Raw genomic sequence first — 8,043 nt, 5'->3', positions numbered from 1 at the left:
AATGCATTAATATATATTATGAAATGGTTTGCATGAGTGATGATTTTTTTCATTTTTCTCCCTTAGAGGGGCCTTTGAGAAACATGATCCTACAGTTACCAGGTTAAACTAGCGAAGAACACACATTTTCCATTGCACTAGCATCTTATTGCTAAAAAAATAACTGCAAAAGAAGCATAAAAAAAATAAATAAATAAAAAATAAAAAGTACTATAGTCCGACATCTAAAGTGGCGTCTTTGACGTAGACAGCCCTTTGTACACTGTTGCCACGTCTCCAACTGACCTCGCGTACCATGCCCTTCATACTCTCTCTCTCTCTCTCTCTCTCTCTGTCTCTCTGTGTGTGTGTGAAATATAGTTTCGAGAAACACAACAGTCGAAAGTCCAAAGGCGGCCACGAGAGAATTTTGTCGGCCAGTGCTCCGCCTACCAGAGAGTTTTCCCCGAACTCGAGGGAAAAATTTAAGCTGCTTTTAGCCCCATGTTTTATCAAAATTATGCCATATGGCAGACAGTGTGTGGCAGATGACAGACACACACCAAAATATAGTAGAAATGCCATAATTAAGGCAGGCAGCACAAGTGTGAAGTGGTGGGTTGGGAAGAGCATGACCCTGACATGAGGTGACAATGCTGTGGAGGCAACAGTGCCAAGTGTCGTACAAATTTCTTTGTATTCACTCACAAATAGAGAATCATTCATAAAAAAAACATCTTTTTTTGTAAGAGAGAGAGAGAGAGAGGGTGTGAGGCGCGCGGTTCAGGAGGTGAGTTGGAGACGTGACACCACTGTATGGGGGAGCTAGCTACGTCAGAGGCGCCACTTTAGATGTGTCAGACATTAGTTGTGTTGCATAATAGAAAAAACAGTATGGTGGAACATTAAAAACTACTAGGATATTAAATTAATATTATACTCAAAAGTGTTATATCAAAGAAAATAAATCTACCCTACTTGTTAATCATCACAACCACCATTATCATCAGTAACCCAATTTCCCACAAAGGCTGAGGGATACAACCATAATTAAGACATGTGGCCACTTTCAAAAGCATCTGAGGCAAGAGAGGTGAGGGACCCCAATACCAACCTCAACCTCCTGTATGGTCTAGTTTCTTAAGCTCAACAAAGAAATACAGACATACTCTCTTGATCTGCATAGGGATACAAAACACTACCAGGTTGTTGGGTGTGGGATTCTGATCCACAACAAGACTTATGCACAGCCTGACAGTTGTAAATCGAACTGCTCACCCATCTTGTATTTGTTGAACACTGCAGTGAATATTTATGAAAAATCAAAAAATTCAAAATAAAATCTTACCAAGGTAAATGGGTAGTCCACTGCAATTGAGCGGTGAGTCAGGTGCAGGATGTCTCTATAATGATGCAATCTGTTTGGTGATCCAAAGATATCCAGTCTCCCACCAATTTTAAGAAAATGTACTGAAAATAAAGATCAATTTATATCATAACTGCATGTTGTCATTATAAATTCATAATTATGATTACCTTTACATTAGTTACGAGGAATCTCATTTCTCACAGAGGTTCTTTGGGGATAAAGCCCCAGAGAAGAAAGGAAGGTCAAACTTTGAAGTAAGGAAAAAATATAAGAGGAACAAAGACTACAGACATGAGCTACACTACACCTTCACCGGTCTTGTCATCATACCCCAACACAGGCTATGGCTGTGTCACACACTGAACAACGTCCTACAGTCCATCAGTCTGAGAAAGTGATTTTCAAGTTAAGGGATTTCATAACATAGAGAATCATTTTTATTTGGTAATGAATTGGCACTGTAAAAAGTATTACTAAATCAAACTTATACAATGGTGACATTTATTTATATCAATGGTTCCCAAAGTGGGCACTACTGCCTACCTGGGGGCAATGGAGAGGTCAGGAGGAGGGTAAGGTGGCAGGGTGGCATTAAGAGTACTTAATAACTCTTTCTTTTTACAAAATCTGAATGGCAAAATTTTTCACAACCACCAAGGCTAAGCTAAAGGGACATGTATTTTTTTTTTTTTTTTTTCACGTCTCCGCCTATTGCGCCAGTAGGCTTGCTTGAGGGGCCTGGATAGTATTCGGCCCCAGCCCGTCATGGCGCAGGCAAGTGTTCATAGTGGCTTATCGTCTCTTGGCTCATGCTCCCCCCCGGAACTCTTTCTTGATTCTTGGATGGTTTCCTCTAGAGTCCGGGTTGATGGGTGGTCTTCAGGACAGCATGATGATAATAATAATAATGTTATGAGCTGTTATTGCGGGATCGTCACACTCTAGTGAGTGCTCCTGTCACTGGCAATGCAGTTTATAAGTGGTATTTGGCATCTCAAGTTACTCTTTGTCAGAAAGTGGTGACGCGTCGATGCGTGCACATCTGTGCAGATTATTTCTTCCATTTCTCTCACTCATTGGGAAGTATTTTGCTGCAATTAATTTGTCGTATTTGACAAATCTTTAGTGAAAATAAAGGAACAAAAGCAGTAAATCATTCGCATTTCTGAAGCCGCATTTAGGTTACCTATTCAAACGTAACTTTTTCATTGACTTTGGCCTTCGCAAGTAAAAATACACGTTAGGCAAAATTGGATTCCATTCGATTCTACTGCATACAGCGAACTCTGGAGCACAATGCCGGGACTCTGGATGATGGCAAGGATCTCAGGCAGTTACATGATGATTTTTATGAGGATGCACCTGATTATGATACTTACATAAACTACCTGATTATGAACAAATATCACACACACACATGTATTTACACACACACACACACACACACACACACACACACACAGAGAGAGAGAGACTTAAATGACTTAAACTTAAATTCATGAAGGACGACTGACGTTTTCGACACGTTTGAGAAAATCCATGAATATTGAAATATTTCTTAAAAAAATTATATACATGTCAACTGTGCAACAAAATGAACATAAAGAAAGTATCAGATATTTTTTTTATCAGTGAGAAAATGATTCAGGCATTAAAGGGTAAATGTAGGAAAGGAAAAGAAGGGGGCCCAAGACGGTGCCTTGAGGTACCCCAGAAGTTACAGGAGTAGATGAGGATTGACTACCATCAAGAACAACTCGATGTTTGCGGGTAGTTAAAAACGTGGTAACCCAGTCAGAAAGTTGTCCTCGTATGCCATAGAATCCTAATTTAGCTACAGTCTTTGGTGGGGAACTTTGTCGAAGGCTTTGGCACAGTCAAGTATTATGGCATCAATTTGTCTAATTTTGGGGTTATCAAAGGGACTGCAAAATGTCGTGTGTGTTCACAAGTAATTGAGTCTCGTGACGAACATTTGGGCCGAAAGCCGTGCTGACTGTCAGTCAGTATGTTTTGCCTATCAAAGTGGTCCATTATATGTCTATGAATTATACGTTCTAAAATTTTGCACAGAGCTCAGGTTAGCGAAATAGATCTATAATTAGCAGGGAGGGTTCTGTCTCCAGATTTAAAAATTGGTGTCACATTTGCCACAAGCCAGTCAGTCCTGAGGGAGTTCTTCGGTTTGTAAAGTCTGTGAGAATATAACCTGCAGGATAGGTGCAAGAATGCAAGCATTAGCTTTTAGTATCCTGCAGGGTATATTGTCTGGTCCAGTCGCTTTGTCAGTGTCAACCTCAGATAATAGTTTCTCAATTCCTTGGATGTTTAAATAGAGGGGAGGAATTGTTGGGTGTGGTGATGTTGGTATGGCTGGTAAGTTTGCATGTTCTTGTGTAAAAACAGATTGGAATTGTTTGTTAAGTGTGTTGGCTTTATCTTGTGGAAGTGTGGCCAAGGAACCGTTGAATAGTAGTGTTGTAATTCCGGTCGAGTCTTGTCTGCATCCTTTGAAGAAGCTGTAGAATTTCTTGTGGTTTTGTGTGTTGTTTGTGAGACAAGTGGATGTGTATTTAGTTTCTGCTTGTTTAGTTTCTTTTTGTAGTGTTTTCTGTATGTTTTTGATGTGTTCCCAGTGTTCTATATTGTTGTAACATTTTGCTGTGTTGTATGCCTTTACCTTGTTTTTGTGTAGTCTTTTTAATTGTCTACTCTACCATAGTAATAACCAGTTTTGTGTGATAGTTTTCTTGAGTATGTGTTTGTCCATTGTGTCATGTATAAAGTCTCGTAGTCTGGTCCAATTTGCCTCAACGGAATTGGCCATTGGGTCTGTGTCAAGGAAAAAGTCTCTAAAATCAACTAAGTCTTGAGTTATGGCACCCATATCGGCTCTGTTGTATAAATAAATGTTCCTGGGTAGTTGTTTTTGTGTTGTTGGTCTAATGTTTACATCAATGAGTACCATGTCATGGTCACTAAGACCTGGTGGTACTACTCGTGTACGTGTGATTAAAGAAGTGTTGTTTATGAGGAACATTAAGTCTAGTGTGTTGGATGTGAACCGATGTCTTATGTTAGGATTGTGTTTTCCTACACTGACCTGTGTGCGTGTTGGTTCATGTACTGTTTGTGTGAGTGTGTGTTGATTATGTTAATAAAGTGTTCATGTAAGTTTCTCCTATCAGTCTGTGGTAGTATGTATACTGCCTTCGTGGGTGGGGTTGCCCAGTGTCGCCTGTGTTGTCCAATCAATGTCAGGGAGATTGAAGTCGCCAGCCAACCATATGTTTTTGGAGGGGTCAATTTTGGATAATGATTCATCAAAGGTCTGCAGATATTCTAAATTTGAATTTGGGGGACGATAAAAAGATCCAATGAAGAGAGTTCTACAGCCCTGAAGTTGTACTTTAATCCAAATAATTTCAGAGTCCACATTTAGTTCTATGGCTGGAGTCACTACTAGTTCCGGCTTTGTCACAATGAGGACTCCACCGTGGTTATTGTCCATTCTGTCTTTTCTGTGCAGGGTCATATTATAGGGACTGTCCGTTGGGAAGACTTCACTGTCTTTTATGTCAGGAGTGAGCCAAGTTTCTGTCCCTATAACAATGTCTGGGTCATAAGTCAGGAGGGTTTGATGAAAGGCGGCTCTTTTGTTATTGATGCTACGTAAGTTGATAATGAGGGCACAGAGGAAAGATGACCCCTTGGTGGTGGAGTCATGTGTGGAGGTGGTAGTGGTGGATGAGGGGGAGTTGAGGATAGAGGATCTATTGGGGACAGTGATGGGAGTTATGGATAGGGAACAGGATCTATTGTGGGAATGATTGGGTGTGGAATGGTTTGGGTGAATAGGGGGAGTGGATGATGTCTGGGGATTGTCTGCTGTCAAGTCTTCATGTCGGTTTTGAGTGGGGGAGGAATTGTCCAAACTGTCTCTACCTAACAGTCGGGTGATCCTATCTAACAATGATGTGGTGTCTAAGGAGCTGAATTTATTGTTATTAAGTAAAGGTGAGTGGAAAAGAGAGGAAGTAAAATTGGATGCCCCAAAGTCCCAGCAGATCCATGAGATCCTGACACCCTGCATTCCCAACGGTCTCCAAGCTTATTTTAAGGAAGAGGAGGGAGTATGGGCAAACACTATAATTTAACCAAATCTAGGAAGGCAACCCCTGCTGAAGCCCTCCTGCACATAGTGTTCGGGTTCTAGGAGTGTGTAAGGGCGCCACAGTGGGTCAGAACCCAGACATGTTGGAAGGAGATGACTGTTTCCAACCACCAAAGAAAGCCTTGTTAGCACAATTTGTTCAAAGAGTTTGCTGATGTCGGAAAGAAGACTGACAGAGCGGCAGGAGGAGGCCAAGGTGGGGTCTTTCCCTGGCTTTGGCCCTTGAGATTAGAAGCATGATGGCGTGACGCCACTGGTGAGGGAAGGTGCCTCAGAGCCAGCTGGGGTTAAAGATCTACCTAGTAGGTTGGGTGAAACCGTAAACTGTCCGACCAGGTCGCGTTTTGAATGTCGTCACCCTTAGCAGATTTACTCACCGGCAGTGCAGCTACGGCGACTGTAAGCTGCGTGTTCAGTTCAGCAGCTGACAGTTGTTCAGTTGAAGTTCAGTTGACGGTCGGGGAGACAGCCTTTGCAACGGCCTCCCCTTACACCAACAAAAAATTACGTGATGCGGGGTCTTCAAGAAGCTGCAAGTTTTCTTTTATTTCATTCAAGATTTCCCATTATTTTATTTGCCAACGTAATTACTCCTCCAGCGGTCTGCGGATACAAATGAGGGAGAGGCTCGTTTTCCTGCCGCTTTCATTTTCTTTCTGCACGAAGTCGGTGTAGATAAAAAAAGAAAAAAAAAAGGAATGGGTATAAGATGTGAGGAGCTTTCCCAGTAGCTGGTATCAAATCCTTTTTCCTCTTCTCGGGGTAGCTCGCTTATCCCTTCATCTCACAGTCCTTCTACATCCTTTACCTTCCTGTCTTCTATTTTACTTTTTACTTTTATTTATATCCATATCTCATTTTTTTCCGTTCATGCCATCTTCATCTTCACTTTCTCTCCCCTGAGTGGCAACGCGACGGGCCGACCCGAAGTCCGAACCCGGGCGAACCGAGAACCGAATATACTGAATGTGTCATGTGCTTAATTCATCCACGCTGGGGGATATCCTGAATTACATGGTGAAAGGAAAAAAACAGGAAGGGCATAAATAACTGACAACAATACTGGGACTGACGGGAGATAAATAAATAAATGACAATTGAAACTCCGAGTCACATTAACAGACCTGATTGAAGGGTGGAATACAAGAGACCAAATAATATAACAAAAAAAAAATGGCATCGAACACTTAAGAAAGACGAAAAAAGGAAAAATACCAGTGCCAACAAGGAGAATAAAGACACGGAAAACAAATGGTCTGTGTTGTACCGAATGTGGTTGCCTCCTGTACTCTGTGTTGCCTCAGAGGTGCTGGGTTCCAAGACCTTGTGGGAGCCGTGTAGTGAGCTGTGACCAATGCCGTGGAGGTGCCGGTGTACGTGGTGTGCCAGGAGGGAGGTGCCAGTGGTGTGCCAGGAGGGTGCCATGCCCAGCCCAGCAGCAAGGTGAGGAGACTGTTGCTTCAGTGTTCATTTATTTCATTTCATTTCTAGGAGACCCGCAGAGGGCCACTTTCGGGTGGCATGATATGCGGGGGATTCAAGTGGCCAGGACAGGGTTAGGATGAGGAAAGGTATTGGGATATGGTAACGGGCCAGGATTAGGGAGATAATGATTGGTGATCCGATTCCTAAATGTGTCAAGAGTGGGACTATTAACTACATGAGATGGGAGATGATTCCACTCTTGGATGCTGCAGGGAAAGAATGAATATTTGAATATACTAGTGTTAGTGTTAGTTTTATCATTGTACTCAGAGGCATGGCACAAATGTACGCTCTTTTTTATTAGTACTGTAAAACGTAAGTGAAGGGGAAATGTCCTAAACTATACTTGGTTTCTGACGAATCGGTTTACATACACACACATTAGAACATAAGAACATAGGGAGACTGCAAGGGGCCGAGTGGCCTACACAGGGCAGCTCCAGAATCCCCCCCACTACTCACAATGGGTGAGATGTAGTTTCAGGGGTTACAGGTAGAGGCTAGATCCTCGTTTACATTCGGTACGGGCATACACTCCAGTACCCTGTTACCTTACTGTACCCACACCTCACTCATCAGTCATCTTATCCAATGAATCCTTTGATAGCCTTTCTGAATTTTGCTTCGACTCTCATTCGACTGGCTTAGCTGCCACACTACACTACCACCTGTCATCCTCGTCCATGTAGCTATGAAGTCTTTTCTTAAAACAAGCTATTGTCCCTGTACTAACTATGTGATTGCTTAGTCTATTCCATTCCCCATCCACCCTATTACTAAACCAATGCCTGCCTATTTCCCTCCTAAATCTATACTTTTCTAATTTAAATCCATTACTGCGTGTTTTATCCTGCTGGTTAATTCTCAGTACTTTACTTATATCGCCTTTGTTGTAACCCTTGGCCCATTTGAATACAGTCACCTCTCGATTAACACGAGTTTAACCCGAGACCGTCGGCAGACCCTTTTCAGGGCTTTCACGAGTCGTGGCTGTGGTACGGTGGACCCTAAAAAGGGCTCGCCATAAAACACCTAA

This window comes from Eriocheir sinensis, chromosome 26 (genome assembly GCF_024679095.1).
Source record: "Eriocheir sinensis breed Jianghai 21 chromosome 26, ASM2467909v1, whole genome shotgun sequence".
Classification (NCBI taxonomy): Eukaryota; Metazoa; Arthropoda; class Malacostraca; order Decapoda; family Varunidae; genus Eriocheir; species Eriocheir sinensis.
Note: the sequence above shows the minus strand (reverse complement) of the source record.